This window comes from Podarcis tiliguerta, assembly GCF_965153285.1.
Source record: "Podarcis tiliguerta genome assembly, chromosome: 14".
Taxonomy (NCBI): Eukaryota; Metazoa; Chordata; class Lepidosauria; order Squamata; family Lacertidae; genus Podarcis; species Podarcis tiliguerta.
In genome coordinates, this window is record NC_139547.1 from 20496514 (window position 1) to 20509039 (window position 12526).

The window sequence follows — 12526 nt, forward strand, 5'->3', positions numbered from 1 at the left end:
TCTTGGTCACACTAAAATGTGACGAGTTGTTGGTAATAGATATGTATGTGTGCTTCAAAAGGGGGAGATCAAGACCCTTACAGCTCTCCTTCCCTTTCTCCAACAGTTGCTTAAACAGATTCAGTGAAGAAAACCGGGGGCGGGGGGACAAAGGCTTGTAAAAGAATTATGAAGTATCAGGGAAATTACATTTCCCTCCCCTCCAAAACTAAGTAGCATGACAATTGCAACTGATAGAGCAAATTAAATTCTAAATGCACTGGTGATTTGATATATATCATTTTGCAAAGTGTTACTGAGAAAGTGCTGTTGCTGGAAAAAAGAGTTCAGTTCCAGAATGAGTCTTGTCGGTTCTGAGACCTGATCCAATTATGTAGAGTTCATTAACATAAATGTAAGGATAGGGAAGGACACAATGGAACAAAAAGAAAAGCAAAGAATATATTTCAGTACACTCTGTTTGGGGAACTAAAACTCTTTTGACCTCGAAAAGAGGATTAGTCAGATCCATGGAGAAGTTCAACAACTACTAACTTCTGTTAGAGGCAGTAGGCCTGTGAATATCAGTTTCTGGGAATCATACATGGGGAGAGTTTTGTTGCACTCAAGTCCTGCTTGTGAGCTTCCCATACCAAGGGCATCTGATTGGCCACTGTAAGAAGAGGATGCTTTGCTAGGTGAGCATTTCACGATCCTGGAGGGCTTTTCTGATGTTCTCAAAATCCTGACCAGCATGACATGGCTGACCAGCATGACAATGCTCCATCTTTGCTGTCCCAAGCAATGTCACCTGAGAAAGTTCTCTATGCATCATTCTGCCTCAAAATGGAGCAACTAGACTGTTGCCTGATATACACATTGTGGATGATTTAACACCAGTCCTCTGCTAACTGCACTGGCTTCTAGTTTGTGCCAGATTTGGGGCCAAGTTCTCTGAAAGACTGCATTCACAAGCCACCCCAAAATTAAGAATCTGCAAGAGAGGCCTTGTAGTCATTGTATGTGGAACCATTTCAAATATGCGCAGTTTGTTTTCCGCAAAAAAAAAAACCACACCAAACCCCCCCCCAACCCTATGTTATTTGTTTCACTGTCTGCTGTAGTGAAATTACGTAACTTACATAATTAATTACATAAATTACATTGTCCTATAATATTCCTCACCATTCATTTCAATGTGAAGGAAATGCAATGCAAATGGACAGAGGCATAATCAATCGCATATCTTGAGTGGACCGAAAGCAACAACGTATACACTGGATTGATTTCCATTCCAGACATATGATTTTTTTTTAAAAAAACCACATTAGCAATTTCCTCCCCCGTTTCCATTTTTGTTAGAATTCCCTGACATCCTTACTCATGCCAAAGAGGATACTTGGGGCAATTTCTTTTCTGCTGCAGTGCCCCAAATTGGTGGCTTTGATGCTATCAGTGGTTAGAGTGTTAGCCTTGGATCTGAGAGGCCAAGGTTCAAATTTCCACTCAGTTATGAAGCTCAGCATTGTGGGGTTAACAAGAACAATAATAAGAACCCTGTTGGATTAGGCTAAAGGCCCATCCCATTCAGTATCCTGTTCTCACAATAGCCAACCAAATTCCTGCAGGAAGATCGCAAGCAGGGTACAAGTACAACAGCAGACTGAGGCAGCAGATAACAGTAATAATTTAATAATTAAAAATATTTTTATACCCACCCATCTGGCTGGGTTTCCCCAGTTTACAGCATATAAAAAACATAACAAAACACCAAAGATTAAAAACTTCCCGATACAGATGTCTTCTAAAAATTATGTAATTCTTAATCTCCTTGCCATCTGATGGGAGGGCATTCCATAGGGAGGGTGCCACTGCTGAGAAGACCTTCTGCCTGGTTCCCTGTAACTTCGCTTCTCACAATGAGGGAACCACCAGAAGACCCTCTGTGGAGAGCCTCAGGGTCCAGGCTGAATGATAGGGGTGGAGATGCTCCTTCAGGTAAACGGAAGGGGAAGAATTCCACCACCACCTTTCTCCCTGAGTTCCCTAAATTAGCTTTTAAGCCAGTCTGCTGTTCTCGGGTGCAATGGAGGAGGGTGCCCATTTGGAAATAAGAGCTGATTGTCAACCCAGGCAGGTTCTGTACACGGTGGGGCAGGGTGCCAAACACATTGGGCCGATTCTGTTCATTTTCCCAGGATAATTTACACCATTAGCATCCATGCTCCTCTAAGATCTGAGCCCAGGTTCCCCCGCCCCCCACCATAGCCATTTTAACGTTCACATGACACATGCACATTTTGTTTCAGGGAAGATTAGGTGGGAGGACAAAGGGATGCTCTTATAATAGCTATTAGGAACAGAGGTGGGGGAGAGAAGCAAGCTCTTGTTCAGTTATTAGAAAACAATGGCTGAGCCATTATACCTCTCCACCCCCACTTCTGTCTTTGCGCTGTGTGTGTGTGCCTGTTCCAGGACTACAATAATAGGAATATAATCGCGGTGTGGCAGATAATGAATATCCAGAGCTCTTTTCCAGGTGAGAAGTGCTGTATTGTGACTAGAATGAAAACAGACATAAAGCACTCCTTCTGGGGTAGAGGCTTTTGAGGCTGCTCCTGGGATACATAGCATGAAGATTGCTGCAAGGGGAAAGAGAAACTCCAGAGAAAGAAGCTGGCAGTAACTGCCCATTTAGAGCATTATTTTATAGAGTTCTTGCCTCTGGATTTTGACTAAAATGATACTCAGAGTGAATTCTGAGGGTGCCTCTTGGGCAAAACAGACCAGGGCAAGAGGCAAGAGGCCACCTTTATAACAACCCCTGTATCCTCACATGGGAAATGAGCATGCAAGACTAGGGATGGGTGAATCTGACAATTTCAGGTTTCTCACTTTCTCATTTTTCTTCCAGTCTCAACTTCAGTCTTCTGCATTTCCACACCAGTTTGCAGAAAAACAGGAGAATTCTTTAGGAAAATTCAGCAGTATTTTAGTTGTAATTTCTCCTAATATACCCATTTGGGTATGAAATTTTGCCCAATATGCACTTTCCCCCCCAAAGAAATTTCCCCTAATGTGACTGTGTTTTTTGCATGCTATTCTCAGAAACACACCTCGTTTTATGGACACATTACCACCTGCATATGCATCTTTCCACACACTATTTGGTTGGAGAACTGCGCTGCGAAATTCAGAGAGCTGCGGATTTTGAAAGATGGCTGCACTTCAGTTCACGTATTGTTTTGGAAAATGTGAATTGGGTAGGTTCACCTCTAAATGTGAACTGAACAGAATTCCTCCCACATCTCTACATGCTGTGGGGTTAAAGGCCAAAACTTTATTAAATCAAGGACCTGCAAGGGAAAGAACCATTCCCTCCTTGAGCACTTTTGCAAGGCAGGAAATTGTGCTTGAAGTGTGATGGGTGCCTCTTGCTTGCCTGAACAGAGTGTGTGTCCACACACACACCCCCCATAGGCAGCTGTAGAAAGGTAAGAGTAACATAGATTTAGCTAGTTTGATGAAGGCTGCAAGGGGAGTCTTCAGTTCCTTCACTTGGGCTCAAGGTCTCTGATCAGGCAGTTAACTGATCAGTGCGCCTCATAGTTTACTTGACCTTTGACCTTCCTGATGCTGCTGAACTACCACTCCCATCATCCCTAGTCATTGACCATACTTGCTGGGGCTGGTTCAGTCACATCTGGAGGGCCAACATTTCCTCACACCTGTTCTATGCCTTGATATGCACCCAGCGGCTGAACGAGAGCTCAACTTTAGGGTCTCGTTTCCATCCACATCCTGCCATTGGATGAGCATTTTGCTTGCAAGTCATCAAAATGTCCAAAACTGGGCAAGCCCTGAGCTCCATGTGCATTTTGTTTTGCTTCCTGATGCCATCCCACATCTGCGATCGTCCAAAAACGATGCCCTCCTTTAATAGAGCTGCCTCTTGGCACAGGAAGAGTCAGTTTAGAGAAGCTCAAATGCCTGCCTGGCTCTTTTTAAACACTACAACAACATTTGACCTTTTCAAGCATGCCTCTCCAGCAGCGGGAGAGTGACTGGAATTTACTACCAAATCTGGGGAAATGCAGGACTCGGTGAAATATGCCCTCTCTCTCCCCCCTCCCCCTATGTCACAGTTTGAGCTGGATATCAGAGGCCCAGTAACAGCTCAAGGCTCTCTTTTACCATTTAGAAGAGGAGGAGGAGGAGATCGTTGCCTCCCGAGGACCATATTTCATTGCTCTACCAGACAAACATGGGTGATTGGAAGCACAGCATGCAGAGGGTATTCGAAGGCCATTCCAGCTGGGAAATTAGATGGATTCCCACCCACTCGGAGAATCCTGAAAGTGAGTCCTAGCACAATAGCAACCAGCTTCACTGCACTGCATCCCAAATATTTATTTCAAGAGCTGGTCTAGCTTTGTAACAGTTCGCAGCTAACCCACTCCTATTTTGGGGGGAAGTTGTATAGTAAGGCTGCAATCCTATATGCACATAAAGGTAAAGGGATCCCTGACCATTAGGTCCAGTCGTGACCGACTCTGGAGTTGCGGCGCTCATCTCGCTTTATTGGCCGAGGGAGCCGGCGTACAGCTTCCGGCTCATGTGGCCAGCATGACTAAGCTGCTTCTGGCGAACCAGAGCAGCACATGGAAACGCCGTTTACCTTCCCGCCAGAGCGGTACCTATTTATCTACTTGCACTTTGACATGCTTTCGAACTGCTAGGTTGGCAAGAGCAGGAACCAAGCAATGGGAGCTCACCCCGTCTCGGGGATTCGAACCGCCGACCTTCTGATCGGCAAGTCCTGGGCTCTGTGGTTTAACCCACAGCGCCACCAGTGTCCCCATATGCACATACCTAGGAGCAAACCCCATTGAAACAAGTGGGACTTGCTTTAAAGTAAAGGTTGTGGCTGTGTTTTTGAGCAGCATTAAAGACTGGTAACACAAGTGCCCCATTCCTGGCCTATGGGTTGTATCCAGCATTAGCCATACTCAGAGGAGTCCCATTGATATTAATACATAGCCATTAATTTCAAAGCATCTCCTATGGGTAAAACTTAGTTGGAGACAACCTCATAGCTCCCCAGCTCCTGAGCCCAAACTGACAAGATCATGTGCCTTCAGGGGAGCGCAACTGCGACAAGGCCGTAATCTAATTAAGTTCCTGTTTTGCTATCAGATACGTCATCTCTTTCCTCCGAAAAAGTTATTGAAAAGAGAGGGGGAGGACAGAGCGTGAGCTCTTTGTAATTAACATGCAGCCGTGCCTGTCATGCAGGGAGCAGGCACAGTTATAATAACTCGGGAGTCAATAATTCATAAACCATAATGCATTATTAATCAATTATCGAGGCCCGAATTACATTTAATGAGATTAAGCTGATTGGAGCGCTAAGCTGTTTGAATCGTATTGATTTAATCAATGTGCTTAATTAAACTGTGTACATTTTCCCCACACACAATCGTCAGTTCACAACACCCTGAAAAAGTGGCCATCTCAGCCCTTCCTTGCTGTTCTTAATTAGGAGGGACGTAGGGAAATTGTATTTCATTTTTTAAAGTGGGGGGGATAGACCCCTGTTTTTTTAAAAAAAAAAATGGCAGATCAACCAACAGCTTATTATGTGGCTGTCAGTGGAGAGGTAACAGATTTTGCAGAGCTAGCAGCTCCTATGCCTTCACCAACGTGACATGACGTCCTTCAGTGAGGGCCTCACAGCTCATATCCCACACAGTGGAACTGACAGGTGGATGAGGCTAACCTTCCAGATAAGTGCTTAAAGCATGGATGAGGAATGTTTCTCAGCCCAAGGGCCACATCCCCTCATGGGAAACCTTCCAGGGGCCACCCATCAATGAGGGTGGGGCCAGCGGCAAAAAAATGGGTAGACCCTGAAGCAAAAGTCTGTGCTATGTATGATCTGGTTGAGATTCCTGCATTGGAAGGGTTTGGATTCGATGACCCTCAGGGTCCTTTCCAGAATTCAAAGCTCCCATTGTTCTGGGTGTGTTTTGCAACAGGGAATTTCATTAATGCGAGCAGTTTCTGATCTCTGGGCGCAGTACCACGCCTAAGATTTCAGATTAAAACTGCCACTGCTGGAAGGAAAGGAGGACCTCCCCACTTCCATTTTCTGCCTCCCCATTTCCAGCTACTCTCTGATGACTGGAGAAGGAACCCTCATAAGAATATTAGGGTGGGGCGAGCAGGAGAAGTATGGCTTTGTTTTTTGCGCTCTTCAGATGAGGACTAGACCACGTGAAAAATGAACATAAGATTTTAGCTGCGGTTCATTTTCAGCTTTGTATTCTTGTGATATAAAAAGCACGCCTAGACACTCTGTTGTGGCACCCATTACCTAGGTTTAAGGTGCCATTTAGCTCCTAGTTTTTATATCTCAGTTTCTAACACCGGTCCCTTCCAACTCTACAATTCTATGATTCTATGGTTTTAAGTGACTCTTACCTTTCTACAGTAGGGTACATGCATTCCAGTCACCAAAGGACAAAGATTTCTACACACACACACACCACTACAGCTCTGCATCCTTCATCCAGGCCAGCAAGAGGCATGACCACAGTTCAAGGATACATTCAAGCCAGGCAAAAGTGCTCAAAGAGAACATGGAGCAAAGCTGGGGAGATGCATGTCCTGGTGAGAGTCACATTCAGCCCCAAGGCCTCCTCTACCTGGCCTAGAGCTATGCACAGATGGGCCTCTCTACACTATTTATAGGCAGAGAAATTGAAGTGGGTAGACCATTTCACCAAATTTATCCAGGGAGAGGGGAAGTTCCCCAACACTTTCTCAGGGATGGAACTCATCATAGCAGAAAGTACAGATACTCCCTTCCTTCCCTGAGGTTTTATTTGCTTTTGGTGCTGCTACAACCACAGTCTGTCCATCATTTTGCACACTCCACAATGCCCCAGAACCAGTGTTATTGTTGATGCCACACACAGACAAAAAGTGGTGGAGAATATTCAGACGGGGAGGATCTGTGAAATTGCCTTCTTTTGAGGAGAAGATGTAGGACTGAAAAAGAAAAAATTGTTCTCGCAGGGGGGTGGGGGGAATGTCATCTGAGAAATTTTCGCTCAGCTCTAGTGCTGCTTCACAACACTCCCCTGTCAACCAGGCAAGGTAACAATGGCCTCATCAATGACACATTACAAAAGGCAATGATTTTGCTTACATGGAGGCTGTATACCTTAAGCACCATTCCTTTGAAATTGACTTTGTTGCAATCAACAGGGCTCCCTTCCAAATACACAAAGCCTGGATTTAAGTTTGCCATCCGTTTCTTTCTGGCAGGGCTCTTGGGACTTCAACAGCTGCCTGATAGGGCTGATAATCAACAGGCAAAGCTCTTCCCATCACTGTGAGTTAATGGAATAAATGGTAGTCATTTACTTTTATGGGAGACGATAAAGGGGCTTAGGGGGAGCCCACTGGGACAGGAAGTTAAATCAGGCACCTGCCTCTGGTGACTCCAGTTTCTTCAGGGAGGTAGGTTTATAACAGTCTGAGTAACAATGTCATGCCACTCCATCTGACTACACAGTGGCATGCTGTAAGACAGAAGTGAAAGTCCTTTTTTCAGCTCTAAGGCTACATTCCCTTTAGGGTAAGCTTCTAGGGGTTCCATGCTACTGGTGGTTGGAGCCAATAAGCACACACACACACACCCGGGCTTCTCCCCAGACTGCACCTCTAGGGCAGAGAACTCACAATACACACAGAGCAGAGCACTCAGAAAAGCCAACGACTTGGGGACCAAGTCATATCCTGTGGCGCTTGATAATGGAATTATACTGATATAGAAAAGTTTACCAATTTCACAGCAGGTAAAATAGACACAGAGACACACACATCTATACACTTTCATACAAAATATTGCATGAAATTGCTCAATAAGGACATTACGATCAACAATGGAACCCAGTTAATTTTGGTGCTGCCTGATGATTATCAAATTGCCATGACACAGACTTCAGAATGCAGTCCGCTCTGAAATATGGGAGGCCTCATCTTTATCGGCACTCTGCTGGCTTTGGAAGATGCACCTGTTCACACAGGCATTCCCTTGATCTCTCAACCTGAGCCTCCTGCTTCAATGTCTCTCCTGCATTGGTCTCTACAGCCACAGCAGGTGCTGTAACTCTGTCTCTCTCCCCCAAAGGCACACTCCTCCATTGCCTCCTGAGACAGACGGATGCCAACCATAGATGTTTTCCTGGGATTGATTTGTTGTGTATTTTAGTTGGGGGTGTTAACATTTGTGTAACTGGCTCCCATAAACAGTAAACCACTTAGAAGTCTATTTTAGCATTAAATTGTTTCTAAATGTAATACAAATAGAGTGGTACCTCTGTTTGTGAACTTAATTCATTCCGGACGTCCATTCATTAGCTGAAACTGTTCTCAAGCAAAGGCACGCTTTCCCTAATGGGGCTTCCCACCACAGGCGCTCTTCCCCCAGTTGGATTCTGTTTGCTTTCTGGGGGAAAGTTCGCTGGCGAGAACGCCTACTTCCGGTTTTGTGGCGGTCGTTCCCCGAAGCATTCGTTGACTGGACTGTTCACAGACTGAGGTACCACTGTAATATGATATGCACAACTGTTCCAGTGTACACGTAGGCAGGTAAGAATCCTAAGGCATGTATACACACACAAACACATACACAAAACCATGGGATACTCTCTGCACAGAGGGATCCCACCATGGCCATTGCTTTCCTTTTCTCCAGCAACCTTCCAGGGGAATGCCAGCAGGAGTAGGAAGACAATGAGGCATGTGATGGCAAATAAGGGCAAGCAAAGGCATTGTAAACGAATGTGAGGTTTTGCAATGTGCTTTTAAAAGGTTACCAAAAGGGAGGAGGCTATTTGGCACTGCCAAAAATGCTCCCCCCCCCCAAAAAAAAAAGAAGAAATGTGAGTCAGTTCAGCTTTAGTTTCAAACCCCATCAGCTACCACAGTGAGCACTTCAATGTCCTTACTTAACATGGGCGTTAAGTGTCCAATGCTGTGACAGTTTAATTTCTCCCCTTGGTGCAGTTTCTAAGCTGTATGATGCAGCCTGAACATAATACATAATAAAACCTTACACTTGTCATAGCACAGTTTGTCCTGGGCGGAATCTTTAATTCCATTGACAATGCAAGAGCCAATCACAGACTCTCGCTTAGCATCCACATATTCCAAAATGAATATGCAGTGTTGGCGGGGGGCGGGGGACATATGAGTGTTTGGGGTATCACGGGAGGGGGGTGATGAGTGGGATGAAACCAGCCACAAATCAGCTTCCTTGGGCATTCTGCATATTTAGAACAGGAGCATTTGAGAAGCAATGAGAGACTCTGTGAATCCTATGATGACTCCCTCTTTCTTGTAACCCTCTTCCGAAGAGAAGCGACATTTTAATAAGCAGGTTCGTGCAGCTTGAATAGCCGATCTGTTATCTCTAGAATTAGAAAAGGACGAGGGTGCTGGAATGTATAAAACATGCAGGTCTCAATAGATTTGTGCATGGAAGATGAATACTAGGGTGGCTCCTTATGCCGCTCCTTCCCGTGTTCTATTACTGATAAGTAATAAGCAATTACTGGAAGGGACAAGAAGGAATGCCAGCAATCTCAAGCAGCCCTGTGACAGCAATTGTAAATCATGGGACATCTGTAAAGCAGAGGTGGGGAACCTTTTGCAGCCTGAGGGTCACAGTCCCTTGTGAGCAACCTTCTGGGGGCGCATGCCAGTGGTAGGAGGGGCCAGAGGCCAAAATGAAAGGAGCAACAAATGCAACGCTTACCCTTGTACAGTAGGCCACATACCAGCCACGCAAAAGTCAATGGTTTCTGTGCACACACGTTTTCTCTATCCAGGCCAGCAAAATCTATTCCATTACAGCCAGAAATAGAACTTGAGCAGGACCAGGGAAGGGAGAGTCTGGAGGGCCATGGTTGCCCTCCCCTGGTCTGAAGTTCCCCGTCTGAAGCTGGCTCAGTATGGGAGAAGGAGACAGTTGTCTCACTCTCTGTAGCACCAGGGCAGCTCATAGGAAAGTGATGGCCCAATTCTTGCTGCTCCATGGCACACATCCTGATCACATCTATAAGTCTGAGTTGGGGAGCTTGTGGTCTTCTAGATGTTGCTGGTCTACAACTCCCATCATCCCTCTGGGACCTTGCAATCCAGCAGCATCTGGAGGGCCACAGCTTCCCCAACCCTGACATAGCCTTACATAACTGGTGCCTCAGGCTTGAGGAAGTCATCAGCCAGAGTTCTCTAAGACTTCTGAAGCCTGGCTTGGTCTAGCCTAAGACCTGCTCCTGCTTATTTATCCTTTTAGAAACTGACCTTTGCTGGATCAGACCAAAGATCCGTGAGAGACCAACATCCAACATCCAGTAGCTAACTAAATGGCTATGGGAAGCCCGCAAGCAGGACCTGAATGCAACAGACCTCTCCCCACTTGTGATTCCCAACAACTAGTTCTGCACTGAGTTATCTTCCTGTGGCCTCCTTTGGAACCCAACCTCTTGCCTATCTTGGCCTACTTTCCCTTTCATGTGACCCTGGGGCCATACTCTCCATCTTCAGGGCATAAGGTCAGGGATGTGGTCTGGGGAAGAGAATTGCCCTCAAGGTCAGCACCAGATGCTTCTACTGACACGGACAAACTTGTGCAAGAGGGGCCCACTGTGCCAATCCCACTCTGGACAAAGGCACTGGAGTTACCTTGCTCCACACCCACCCTAGTGGAAAAAGAGTCTCTCTTGCAGCATCAAACCTTTTTAATATTTTAATGTTCCATTATTTTAATGTTGTATTTTACTTTTGTTTTTAAGTTGTAATCATTCATCTTGTTTTTATTATCGCTTGTAAGCCGCTCTGAGCCCGGCCTTGGCTGGGGAGGGCGGGGTATAAATAAAAAATTATTATTATTATTATTATTATTATTATTATTATTATTATTATTATAACTGCTAAAGCATGTTGAGGTTTGTTAAATGAGGAGGTTCCACTCACTGAATGTGCAGCTAACTACTCGGACTTGCAGCTCCTTTTTAAAGCTCAGTCTCAGGTTGACTGGTGCTGAAACTTGGGTTTTGCGCTTATGGAGGCTCTCTGGGATGGAGCTGTCCGGGGTGCTTAAGTTTGCCTCAGCCCTTCCCTACATAACCTCATCTTGCTCAATTTGCCCAAACCTAAACAGGATGTCAGGTTATATGGACCTCTGGCCCGATCCATCAGAGCTTTTCTTATGTTCTCATTGCTCACACCTGGTGCCTCGGATTCACAACCAGTACCCACCTTTTCTTGAAATATTAACCCATATAAAAATGTTTGAAATAAATAAAGTAAGTCAATTTAGTCTTGAGAAACCACATTGTATATGTCTGCTTTGGGAGGTGCAGGGGGCAGCTCTCTGGGAAAGCAAAATTACTGTAGATGTTGCCATTATGGAAGATTTGTATACTATTTAATCAACATAAACCTCTAAGTAGTTTACATTAAACAGTATAAATATTCATAAGAAAAAATACTGGGGGGGGGATTCAAATTCATGAAAATATGAATAAAATTGGTGATTTAAAAAGCAAATATGCATTAAAAAAAATTACATTGGGACCCAGGACTTGCTGGTGAAGAGTGGATAATAAAGACATTTATTAATGGTGGTGGTGGTGTCTAGGTACACTTTCCTAAACAAAAAAGTTTTAGCAGGAACTGAAAATTACACTGAAAAGGCAAGTGCCTTACTGCAATGGATTTTGAAAGGAAGTAACAGCAGGGGAAGTGGCAGAGTTCCTTGTGGACCTAAAGAACAAAAAGCCCACCTGAGGGCAATGAAAGAAGAGCTGTCTTCAGCTCTGCTCCACTGCCTCTGCTGACTGGGTCTCCAAAGTTCTAGATGACACCCTTGCTGAAAGCCACATCTTCCATCCATGTGGCTTATCCACAAGTGATGAAGGGAACTCCCATTTGTACCGGTGACAAAAAGGCTTTTAAACAATTACTGTGTTTTTCCAAAGCTTGGCCATTTATGAAATTGCAACAATGGACCTCCTTATCCCTTCCTCCCTGACCCATAGATTAGAGGGCTTGTCAAAACAAAGCCAGGGGAGTGAGGCATGTGGGTTGATCAAAGCTAGGAGGCAGGGAAATGAAATTTGGTGTATCTCCCAAAAGCTATAATTAACCAAGCTGCTCAGATGAAATAAGTAAATACATGATTATTCAGCCTTGCCCGGAGGCAAGCTTGTAGCACACCACATGGTACAGTCTCTTTCTGACAATTCATCCGGCAAATCAAGTGGATTGCATACTTAGAACATTGCTGTTGTTATCATTCCTGGAGCATGCCCCAGGTCTGAGTGGCACCTTAACTAGCAAGCAGGCTACACTTAATATACATTGGTCCCTGAAGCAACTGGCCAAGCTGCTGAAGCAAGTGACATTATTTGGTGTTACAACCAGTTCAACTAGTTCTTCCCTTTAGGTAAAGGGTAAAGGGGACCCCTGA

The 12526-nt window shown here is 45.0% G+C and overlaps 1 protein-coding gene across 2 annotated transcripts in view; it reads right to left on the minus strand.

Annotated features, from left to right (window-relative positions):
- Positions 1-12526, minus strand: part of AGBL1 (AGBL carboxypeptidase 1) — a 388355-nt gene that overhangs the window by 262796 nt on the left and 113033 nt on the right. The gene's annotated exons all lie outside the window — the stretch shown is intronic.